General features: G+C 42.4%; 1 long non-coding RNA gene across 3 annotated transcripts; it reads right to left on the bottom strand.

Moving 5' to 3' along the window:
• Positions 1–5,504: 5,504 nt before the first annotated feature.
• Positions 5,505–10,364, bottom strand: LOC127300402 (uncharacterized). 3 transcript variants are annotated; one of them, XR_007851213.2, is made up of 5 exons: positions 9,673–10,364; positions 9,159–9,363; positions 7,703–8,061; positions 7,453–7,525; positions 5,505–5,896 (listed from the first exon to the last, which is right to left on the bottom strand). It is a non-coding gene; the product is annotated as an uncharacterized lncRNA (long non-coding RNA). The 3 variants fall into 3 exon arrangements; XR_007851212.2 differs by having other exon boundaries at positions 5,505–7,525; positions 7,703–7,768; positions 7,855–8,061; positions 9,673–10,350; XR_007851211.2 differs by having other exon boundaries at positions 5,505–7,525; positions 9,673–10,361.
• Between the last annotated feature and the right edge of the window lie 2,204 nt (positions 10,365–12,568).

Genomic DNA, 12,568 nt, shown 5'->3' with positions numbered 1-12,568 from the left:
TCTTATTCCTCTTCCTCTTTGGCTTGGTAGCCACTCCTCCTACCTTGCAAGAGCCCTCTTTGACTCCATCTTTGGCTCCAATGACTCATTCCAAGTACTTGGTTTGAACTTGGAGTCTATCGATCTTGGCCTTCAAACGATTGACTTCATCTTCATGCTCCGGATGAGGGTGGCAAATATCAATCACTTGGACTTCTTTTGCCTTGTTCACCCGGAAGTGTTCCATCAAGGCTTCTTCTTGGAGAGCATTCATCTTCAAAAGAAGAGCATTGTGCTTTCTCAAGGAAGCAACTTGATCAACAAGCTCGTCATGGCAAGAGTTGGGGTCTTCATTCTTTCTCTTTGTTAGCTTCATCAAGAGAGAGCATCTTCTTTTTAAGCTCACCCATCAAACAAAGAGCATGGTCTCAGTCCTTGATGAGTTGGGAGAAAATAGCCTTGTTGGAGTCTTCAAGGACGATGACACTAGCTTCAAGAGACATGCGCAAATTTTGTTCATCTTCAAGCTCTTCTTTGAGAGAGGCAATCTCATTTGCCGCTTCCCTTTCCAACCTCTCCTTCTCCTCTATAAGGTCTTGTGCCGCACCAAGTTGGCTCAAGAGAGCCCCAACATGAGTCTTGGTATCCCCTTGCATGTTAGTGAGAAAAGTATCCAAACCCATAATCTCACGTTTAACGGTGAGACTAGTGGCATCATCAATATATAGGGGATTAGTCAAGGGTGATGGTTTGGAGTGGGATTTTACCTCCGAGGATGCCTTTGCCATAAGGCAACGAGCATTGTTGGTGGCGAGGTTCTCATTTGGAGAGTCGAAGAGGGAGATAGAGGGAGTGGTGATGGTGATGGCGGCCACTCCATCTCCTTCCTTGTTGGAGCTCTTGTCCCCACGTTCTTCATCCTCATCGGAGGAGTATTCTTCTCGAATGATGAAGGCTCTAGGCTTCTTGGTGAAGGAGACCTTGTCGTCATCGGACTTGGGGGAGAACTTGGAGAATCCTTTTGAGAGTGACTTGAACTTTTCCTTGCGGATAAGCCTTCCACCATGATCTTCTCTTCTCTCAAACATACAATCCGCGACAAAATGACTCTTGTCGCCGCAATTGTAGCATATTCTTCCCCTTTGCCCCTCCCTTGGGCTCTTGGAGAAACTTCTTGGAGAATCACGTGATCTTCTTGGTCTTGTGCTTCGGGACTTGTTTCCATCCCGAAATTTCTTGGCGGCGAGAGCCATGTGCTCATGATAATTGATCTTGAGATCATCCGGTCCCCACTCAATGGGATCCTCGTCGCTTTCACTAGCCTCATGTACCTTCATCTTCAATGCAAGGTTGGGCTTGCGTGTGTTGTGGGCGCGAGCAACAAGATCATCCGCATTCTTCTTGGATATGTCCAAAGCGATGACTTCGCTAAGAACTTCATCGGATGTCATAGCACGGAAGGAGGCGTTTTGGCGGATGGCCGTCAACTTCACTTCCTCATAAGGGAGGAGAGCGTTGTAGAACTTGCGCTTGATCCAATGGTCATCCACAAACGTTGCTCCAAGATCTTGCATTTGTACGGCAAGAGCGATGAGGCGCCGGTACATTTCTTCGGGGGTCTCTCCTTCAATCATGACAAAATTGTCGGCCATGTTATTCACTTCATCGAAACGAGAGCTTTGGATGCTCGCATTTCCGAGGAAGAGCTTGTCGAGTTTATCCCATGCTTCCTTGGCGGTCTTGAGCGAGCGGATATGAGCGCGGTCCTTTGGCGTGACGGTCATGTGAATCATGTTGATGGCGGTGGCGTTGAGTTGGTCATCCACCACATCTCTCCTTGTCAAGTTCTTTGGGTCTCGTGGTGAGTAGCCTTCCTCAATGATGCGCCAAAGCTCGGTGGATGCGCTGCGCACATGTGAACGCATTAAGAATTGCCAATTTTCAAAGTTATTTGACTCAAGTAATGGTGGTGAACCATGCGATAAGATATGTGGCATAGGTATTGGAACGTTTATGGTGTAATCACTTGGTGGTGGCACCTCATGATAACCCCCTAGACGTTCCGCAACCGGTGTCTCATCCTTCCCCTTTGTTGAAGTGCCGGTCTCCCCAAGCCCTTCCTTTTGTGGATCTTTTGTCGCTTGCGCGACAAAATCAACAAGAGGAAAGGGGGTAGCTTTTGGTGGGGGGTTCTCGGCACTTGCTTGAGGATCAACACTAGGGTTTGGTTTTTGAGCAACCAACTCCATCATCATCGCCTTCATTTGGTTAACGATGGATGACTCCAATTTCTTGAGGTCATCCAACGTAGCCGTTGTGGTATCGACGGGAGATGATGGAGCGGGTGGCACAAGGGAAGGTGACCCATTCGCCACGCCCGCATCTTGTTCGGCCATTTCTTAGGCGGTAAAGCCCGAGCAAGAAAACCTTGCTCTGATACCAATTGAATGGATCGTAGCAAACAAGAGGGGGGTGAATGGTTGCTACGTCAAGTTTTAGTCTTTTTCAATTTTAGTGCAACGGAAGATAAAGGTGATTGCTTTAGTGGTGTTGGTGATCCTACAATGATCCTAGAACAAGTGCAACAAGCAAAGGAACAATCACAAGATAGTAAGAGTAAGGAGCGGGACAACTGGAGGGCGCGGAGACGAGGCGAGGTTTGTTTCCCGCAGTTCCTCCCACAAAAGGGAGTACGTCTGCGTTGAGGAGGTGCTAGCCTCACACAAGAGGCTAGACGGACACACCACGAAGGAAGGCCTCACCTTCTTCCTCGAGAGAGCTCCACGAAGGTGCTCCCCCTTCTCCACTAAGGCACCGGTCGAGGCGGTGATTCCTTCACAAGGTTGGGGCGAGCTCCACACCACAAGGAGGCTCCCAACAATCCATGGAGCTAGTACAACACCAAGCTAGCCTCCATGGATGCACTTTCTCCAATGTCCCACAATAGGAACCCTAACACCAAGATCCACTAAGGAATAGCAAGTATTGGTGAAATCTCTCTTGGTAGAACTATAGATCGAGGTCTCCTCCACCACTCCTCAAAATTTGAGCAAGATTGGTTGGATGGTTGGGGAGATCCTCAAGGATTAAGCTCAGCAACAATGGAGGAGAGAGAGAGAGAAGAGATAAAAACGAGTTGGGGAAGAAGGAGCCCTTATATAGGCTCCTCCAAATCCAACCGTTATGTCCAGTTTTTGCCTAAGCGGTACTACCGCTTTTGGGAAGCGGTACTACCGCTCTGAGTTCGAATTCCCCAGATCTGGTCCATGTGGACGCAGAGCGGTACTACCGCTAGAGGTACTGCTCGAGGTACCGCAATGGGGTCCAAACCTTAATGGATCCAAAGCGGTACTGGAGCGGTACCAGAGCGGTACTGCCGTAACTAGTTACGGTACCTGGGCGGTACCATGAGCGGTACTACCGCCCGTGAGCAGTAATACCGCTCCAGGTACCGTAACTCGTACCGGGGGACAATTCCAGCGCAGAACTCAGAGCGGTACCGTGGGGCGGTACCTATAGGGGTAGCGGTACTACCGCTACAGGTACCGGTAGTACCGGCCTGGCTAAAACTGGTTTTCTTCCTTTTTCTCTCCAGCCATGTCACCTCGCGAAACACATACAAAACCAGAAAACCTATAGCTACCTATAACTATGCTTCAGTCCTCCGATCTTGAAGTGTCCAGCGAGGTCACCGTGCACTTGCAAATCTAGCAATGATACTCAAGGCACACGGTGAGATAACTCAAGTGTTGTCATCAAACACACAAAACACGGGGTTTAGACTTTGCTCTTTCACAAGGTAACCTTGGCCAATGGTTTTAGGCCTTGTGCTTATATATTGAAGAGATTATTCCTTTCCTTGAATAGAAGGGGCTTTTGTTGAAAATACTAAAGCTCTTTGAAGTCTACTTGGCACAAGTTTTTATTTTCAAAGCTAATTTTTATAGTGTACTGTAGTTCATAAGTTACTTTTGTAAAACTAAAAAAGTGTAATCATATCTTATGCAAAATAAATATCGGCACGAGCTTCACGGGATCGTGCGCTAAAGCGCACTTCTAAGATTTGTTATTATATTTATTTAGGATGGAAGAATTAACTCCTTTCTAGGCCCCTTTATACATAACAGGAAAATATGTATGGGCCTGAGATATGTGTTATCGAATGAGTGTCAAATTCCAGCATCATAGTTTCGTTGACCTGCCATAAAACTATTTCTTAGAAAATGTATTCCTAATTGTCAAGTAGCAAGGTTTGTATCTCGGTTTGTATCTCCAGTATGCATTAAAGCATGGCCCCGTACCTTTGTTTGTGAGCTTTTGTTTTGTAGCCAAGTGGTCTATTTAGAAATACTAGTACAAATGCCCGTGCGTTGCCACGGACGCTCAAATTTTATTTCTCAGTATACATATATAATTCACGACTCACTATAAGAACTCAAAACAAATTAGAGATATCATGTAATACGACATGATAACACCGAACACAATAATAAGATAACATTATTGCGCATTTGCATGGTTCCAAGTTCTAGACCTTTTTGTTACTCTTCCGCGGTAAGTCCCACAACTGTATTCCAGGCCGTCATAACTGTCAACTCAACAACCTATTCTTTTGAATGTATTATTGTCTCACAAAATATAGGTGCTGCAAACACAGATATACTGAAAGAATACTTCTCTGATTAGTCCAAACAATACTTTCATATTTATAAATATCTGAAGACAAACCTATATTGTAGCCTTCTGTGTCAAACATATAAAAAGGAGCTTAGCAAATCTTCTATAATGGCTGGGGTAAAAAAAACTCCGTCCAGCGGTGGTGCGGATGCTAATTTTTCAGTAATAGGTAGTTTAATGTCCGTGCGTTGCCACGATCCCTTAATTTCTTTGTGCTACAAAAGAAATATCAGCATAGTATTTCAAAACCAATTAAATTCTACTTTTTAAAAAGTATTATTTGATAATAAGGTATAATTCAGTATCATATGCATAGAAAGTAAAGACACATTTGGTTATTTCATTCTCAAGTTCAGTGCTGCTAGTATAATTCAATAAGTATACCGCTCAAAATAATGGTTGTCTAAGTTATGTGGGAAAATGAGGAAATGATTGAAATGGTCCCTTTTCAGTGGAAAATATAAATAAACTATAAGCTAGTATCTGGGTGAAGTTATATTTTATCTAAAAAAATGCTAGTCCTCTTCGGGTAGTATCGTATTGGCAGGATAATTTTTCTAGCGTGGTCATAAAATGGTCATGCCCATTTCTAGAACTAAATTCAAATTAATGGACATGATATTTTTTTTCAAGGTGAAACTAATCACACGGATGTGAAGTTTTAATGGTAAAAAACAAAGCATTTATTCATTAGGTATGTAAAGCTGTCGATGCCGCCTATAAAAGAAAGACAATATTGTAACAACCACAAGTATATTATAGTACCTAGGTGGTGGAATTTGTATGTACATTCTACGAAAATTTAGTGAAGGTATAATAACATTGTACAATCTCAGGAGGTGCAAGTATTGATTCAAACTTGAATTTATTGCATCAAAACTCATATTTACAGCACAAGTTACTATCACACGGTCTCATTATGTACAAACTCAGGAGTAGTAGCCAACTCGTAAATTATCTCGGGTAATATGTGGAGAAAACCTCACTTCAACTCTATCCCCATACTTGAGCTTGGCCTGGGGTAACATAAGTTCTGTATTGACTAAAAGCATCTTCCCATCCATGCCGTTCGTAAACCAGCGCAATCGGCCATGCTCCCATACGGTCAGTAGACAATGTCCAACACAAAAATTGATACAATCATATAAAGAGAAGACGAAAGTGAAGCACTATAATAGCATGGTTCTAAGTGTTGCAGCTGCTCCACAAGTGTTTTTTCTTTGAACATCATCTCATGAAACTGAAAGTAGATGGAACATCAGTCAGTATAATGGTACATCATACAATAAATATGTGTTTGCACAGTATATATCCACATAGTGTCATCTTGATCCAATTCAAAGTTCAACAAAGAGATATCATAATTGGTACGACTTGGCACGAAAAAGGAAATAGAAATATGAAGTTAGAAAAAATGTATCCCCATTAAGGAGCTTAGATAAGATCATTGAACTGCCAAAAAGAAAATTCAACCTTTCGATATAATAGAAGGGTGCAAACAAAGACTTTGCTCTACCCTACGATATATATAAGCAACAAAATACCATATCAAGATTTAAAAAAGGTCATGATGAGAACCATTATAGTGCACCATCCAAAAAAACGTAGTGATGTTTTGTCTATGGAGGTTCAGACTAATAGGACCGATCAGACAATCCAAGGCATGACCAAATAGCAAACCAGATTAGGAGTATACCCAGCATGATGAGCACCTGAGGTAAGGAACACTAAAATAGCGAGTAGGTCAAGCAACAGACAACATAACTGCTATAGGACCTCACACGACATTAGAACCTAACACACAACCTGTTCTTATATGTACGGTAGAATGAGGGTATGAGCATCTCCACGTAAAACTGTTAGAAATAAAATGTTAAAATATCATGATGAATTGTGTAGCTGTTGCTATGATATCATGTAGACATTATGACAACATGTGCGCACCATGACAAATTATTGTCAAAACACAAAATTAATTATCCAACTGTGTTTGGTGTTTGTGTAATCCGTACAGGATATCAAGTTCAATAATACAAAAATGGCATATCATATGTTATTATTTTGCTTTACCACTTAATTAGTGTGTATCTTTATACTGGGAAAACTAAGATACATCAGATTGCCCGAAAAATTGCAAAGTCTTGTCACTGAGAAACAATGAATCTCTATAAGCTGTAGTAGTGTTTAAGAGCATCAGAGTGAGACTGCCAAGAACATAATCTCTTATTTACGAAAAAACCTCGAAGAAACATGAATGCCCTTGAGCCGAGGATCTAAAAAACGATTTTTTTTTCTTATATATATCGTAGGCCAACTCCACCTCCGCAGTTGCCATATGAAAAATTATGAAACAAACTGAAAAATGAAGCATCATGAGTAGAAAAGGTACAATATTCAAGTGTCAAACAAATTAAGCCATGATCTAAATCGTGACAGATTTAGATTCACGAAACAATGCAGTACATGACATTTAAGTGTAACAAACATCTTTCAGGACCTACGTGTAAGCTAGAAAAAGTTAAAAGAGAAACAAAAAATGGAAACACTAAGGAGAAAATTACTAAACACAAAAGGAAAAGGAGAAAATTACTGAACACAAAAGGAAAAGGAGAAAAGTTTATCTTCAGACCAAAAAAAATTAGTCATGTGTCAGTAATCATGGTGCAACATTGCAGTGTAGTTGCTTCTGGTACTTATTAGTCTCTAAAGAAGGTACATGTTCTCAATAATCAATTTGACAATATGAGTAAACCTCAATCATCTTAGTCAAGCATAGAGAAGTAATTCAATGTATACCTGTGACAATATGAGTATATATTCTTCTTTGACATGTGTTCCAAAATATTCTTCTCTGCAATCGAAGATTTTTCTGCAATAAATTGTATGCCCTTAGGATGCTTGAACAAAATACAATTATAGCTGCAACACTCATATCGACGGAATTAGAACATGATGAATAGACAAATTAGAACCACAGATACATCTGTCATTGCCTAAATAGTGGGAATATCACAACAGTAGGTTTGTCCCAGCCTTTTGGGAATACCTGAATGAAGTGATGTACTTCCTCCAATAGAAAAGTTGAGGTTCAAGTAGGCCTAAAGTTATGTACCTACATAAAATAAATCAGCTCAGTTCCATGTTTTTCTAATACCTCATTCACATGCCTGGTTAGCAGGGAACCATCGCCAGAGGAACCTGTGTCATGCCTCTCCACCGCGGCCAGAGGCAGCAGGGAGGGGAAGACCTGCTCCCCGGCTCGCCGTCTTGATTCTCGCGGTCTCACCATCTCATTTGCTTGACTATTGCGGTCTCGCCGGCAGCTCCAACTCGTTACCGTAGCTCCCCCGGTGACAAAAACCCGTCATAAGTGTCGCCCATGCTCGCGCGTGCTTCTTCTTCTCTCTGGAGAATAAGAAGGTACATGGATTCAGACTTCCCTATATTTCAGAAACTTGATCATTATTGCAGAAATGTTGCAATTTCTCTGAAAATAAATTGTCAAGTGAACAAGCTACATGAATTTTGATCAGCATTTGTGTTCAACATTTTTCTAGGATTACAGTGACCAACATTTGTTGGATTTGATGCCTCTGTAGCTTTTTCACTGCAGGGTGTGAATAGGCTGTATAGGCTGTATTGACTCTGTGTGTTTATGATCCTTGTTGGTTATACAGTTGACAATGCATTGGATATGTGCTTGGATACTTTTCTAATCCAGGAAGAAAGTAACATTAAATCTCCGGGAACATAATATTCAGCCAAAAATAAAAATAAAATATGGCACTATAGTGTAGTTATTGTTGTTTGCCTGTTTATACTGTTGAAAATAGACTGGCTAGCTAAATAACTGCCAAGAATATATCACATATAGCTGGATTCACATTACAAACACGGTAAAATGCATTTGAGACCTTAACATCTTCAATCTTTACAAGACAAATGATGTGGTAGTAAGCTAATGCCGAAACAATAAACTTCGAAATAATTTATACAAGGTCAGATAGCCAAACCTGCTTTACAAAATAGACAACAACATTGTTATCCGCATAGATTGCTTTTACAAGGCCTACACCAATTGCTTTTACACAGTTCGATGTCTTCCATAATTAGCATGGATACAAAGATTGATATTCAATAAAATATTAAAGTCAAGAAGTCAGGACAACACTACTGCAATTCTTATCACAACATCTCCCAGAAGTACAGGTAAGGTTAGTTCATCATCAGTTTAAAATTGGATTGGTTAGAAATAAAGGCTGCATGCATCTAACTGATGCAGAGACAGGGGCTGATCCCCATTTCGAAAATAAAAAATTGGATTGGTTGCCCCATCCGAGCATATCCAAAAGGGAAACGGTAACTTAAAATTTGTTCAACCAAACATTCTTCTTTAAGTAGAGAACATAATAGTCCTCACTTTCGCTTGCATTAGATTAAACTGATTCTTGCAAGTACAGGTAAGACAACTACTTTTACAATCCAGGGAGCAAACTACTGACCTCAACCATCACCAGAAGAGTAGCAAACTACTTTTACAATCCAGGGATGTGTCAGCGAGTTGTGCTATAACTTTGATGCATGATTGGCACGGAGAAAAGCTCACTCCACGGAGCAAAAATTGTCAGCAACTCGTGATACATCTGATCACCATGGCTTGGTCGTGTGTATTGATTCACCACTGCGAGCTTGCAATTGTCTGAATCCCTGAAGTTGTGATTTCATAAAAGTATGATTCAGTGTACGTATCGCCTTACAGTGACACAAAGCAACCCGAAAATTATTTTTGTACATGACCATAGTTTGCTTTTAGATTTTGCTTCAGAACTACTAATAAGATTAAGCAATGTTCCGCCTGCATGAATCAGTCCGCGAGATCCTGAAGGGCCGCGCCCTAAATATTGTTACTGATCTTTAATGTAGCAGATTATTTAGCGGGATTAATCCCAGCTCTTGGCCGATCTAGAGCACACCAAATAAGGGAGGAAACATAAGCGATGGAAACGGGGTCCTCACCTCCACAGCAAGCGGGCCGGTGGATGCAGACGAGGTCGCCGGCGGCAACGTGAAAATGGCCCCAGAGCTTGGTGGCCGTTTCTAGCCGGCAGCAGCAGCAAGCCTGAGCGGTGGCCACCGGCTTCAGCTCGGGGAAGATACATATTTTTGGGTGCCTGGGATGCTTACGACGATGTGGAGGAGGAGGAGGAGGAGGAGGAGGGATGGGGATGGGTACCCGTGGCCCTGCGTTGAAGACCTCCTCCTCGGTATGGTCTGTGCCGCAGCGGCGGATTCGCCGGTGCGGGCGTAGACTGAGGATGCGTAGGGGCTGCCTACGGCGTCGTTCCCGTGGAGCCACTTCTCCTCGGTCTGGCGGCTGTGACCCTTCCCCGAGGCACTGACGCAACTCGGACGGCCTCCCGCACGTACTGCCGCGCGAGGAAGGTGGTGGCGCCGGCGCACGTGGTGGTACGATGGAGTCCGGCGGCGGCCTCCCGGGAGGAAGAGAAAGGGATTGCTGGCGGCGGAACCCTAGCTCTCGTCTCGCACCAAAGTGAGGTAAAGGACTGTGGGTTAATTCTCCAATTTGCAAGGGACCAAAGTGCAAAATGCACATCGGCGGGAGTGTTGGTTGACGACCAAAAGTATGACGTATTGTGATGGCAGAATAAGGAACCACTTTAGTCTTTTTAAGTAGTAGAGAAAATATGTATGGGCCTGAGATATGTGTTATCGAATGAGTGTCAAATTCCAGCATCATAGTTTCGTTGACCTGCCATAAAACTATTTCTTAGAAAATGTATTCCTAATTGTCAAGTAGCAAGGTTTGTATCTCGGTTTGTATCTCCAGTATACATTAAAGCATGGCCCCGTACCTTTGTTTGTGAGCTTTTGTTTTGTAGCCAAGTGGTCTATTTAGAAATATATATAGTGGGCTTTGTAGTTTCCATATTACAATCTAATAATTATGTGAAGATTTTACATTAACACAGTTTGTATCATTGTTCTTTGTGATATGTAGTGCCATGGTCTCGGTTCAGATGATAAGAGCATGGATTGAATGACTGGCTCATTCATCAATATGTGCAGAAAGATGATAAATACTCAGTTATATTTTGGGTTCCCTCCATCTATTACGTAGATTGGTTGGTTTGAGTCTATTCTTACATTTGTTTTTTGCAAACTGCCTAAGGTTTTAGTTGTTGTAACTAAAAGGGAGTTGATAGTTGTGTTTGATGTTTTCTTCGGATTATAATTAAGTGCATAGCTTAAGATGGAATGTTGCCTACCTTTCATTGAGTTGCTTTATAAGGTGTTTCAGTCTTTTGTTCTAAATAGTATATGGCTGATAAATTGTTCATGTGCAAAAAGGGTTTTCTAAGCTAAGCTTATTGATTAGTTTCTGACCGTTTTTGCATAATTGCTACATTTTCTTGGAAAGTTTAATTTCATGGTTAATATTTTGACCCACCAATGATCTGTGTCAGCAGCCAATAAAAGACCACAATGTATCTAGGAACTCAATCAGCTATGTACCTAGGAAGTACGAAGTAGGAACTCATATGCCCTCCATCAAACATATTCTCGCGATTGTGTTAGATGACCTAATTTCAGAATGTTGTTACATGTACAATTACATCCTCATTAACATTCAGGACATTGTCACTAATCTTAATCATATACAATGGATTTTATCGTCTTTGCACAAAATTTCCAGTGACACGAGTACCACGGGGTCGTGCGCCAAGGCGCACATCAAAATCTAGTAATATTCTAATAGATTCGGCCTTGCTAATTGTGTTACGCATCAGTGGTCAACTTAAACAAAAAAAACATGAGAAAGAACCTATACCTCTGGGAGACGGTGAAACTGGCGAGGACAAGACATCTTGACTAGCAGTATCGAACTTCGACAGCGAGGTTCGGCCATCGCGGTCGATGAAGAAGCCCCCGACGACGTTAAATCCATTCCGGTGAGGCAGGAATGCGGAAACTAGGTAGCATCTTTTGCCACAAGATCAGATGCTCAAGGGGAGCAAGGTGACCTGCGTTTTCCAAAATCTGGATAGGCAGCTGTCGTGGAGTGAGTCCGGGCGGTGACCCTGGTGGTCCTTATATATATATCAAAAAGATGTTAGAGTTGCGTTAGATGGGCCCAAATTTGCCCCTAATCGCACACGGTTTGCTCAAGGAAAGCCGTATGCGCTATGTACCTTCGCACACGGCTATATTACACAAAGTCGTATCCGTTCTTCGCACCCGTTTTCGTTACACCTGCAGCTTCACATGCTTCACACATGATTTATTTAAAATGAGTTGTTTACTCTAGGTTTGCACCTACATAAGATCACACACAATTCATCTTTTAAGAAGAGTTCATAATATATTTAGGCTTAGACTTGAGGGGGACCAATTAATGAAACGTGGTTTCCCTTTCTTTTACAAAAGATCATCAGTAATATTTGGGCATCGGTCGGAAGAGCACCAATCAAATATGGTTGCCCTTCCTATTACAAAAAGACCGGCATTAGCTTCACATTACATACATATATAGGGCCTAATAAAGTTTGTAATAACTATGTCATGTTCAAAATGTCATCCTCGTCACATAAGGAGACGTAGACGACGCCGACGCCGGTGTCTGATGCATCTCCATCGTTGATGGCTACGTCCTCTCTGGAGATTGATGCCTCGGCATCATCGGCGCAGTCGCCGCTAGTGTCTGATGCTTCTGCTTCAAAGGCGGCCCTACGCTTTGCTAGTGCTGTCATCCACAGATCAGCAAGCTCGTCGGCGGGAAATTGCGGAACACGCGTTGCGCGGCCGGCCTTCTTACCTTTCTTCTTGGCATGCATCCGGTCCTCGTGGAGAGTCTCGAATGAGTCCTCCACCACGCGATGCATAGCTTCTTCCT

This window comes from Lolium perenne, chromosome 5 (assembly GCF_019359855.2).
Source record: "Lolium perenne isolate Kyuss_39 chromosome 5, Kyuss_2.0, whole genome shotgun sequence".
Taxonomy (NCBI): domain Eukaryota; kingdom Viridiplantae; phylum Streptophyta; class Magnoliopsida; order Poales; family Poaceae; genus Lolium; species Lolium perenne.
Note: the sequence above shows the minus strand (reverse complement) of the source record. Positions and strands in the feature narration are given on the sequence as shown.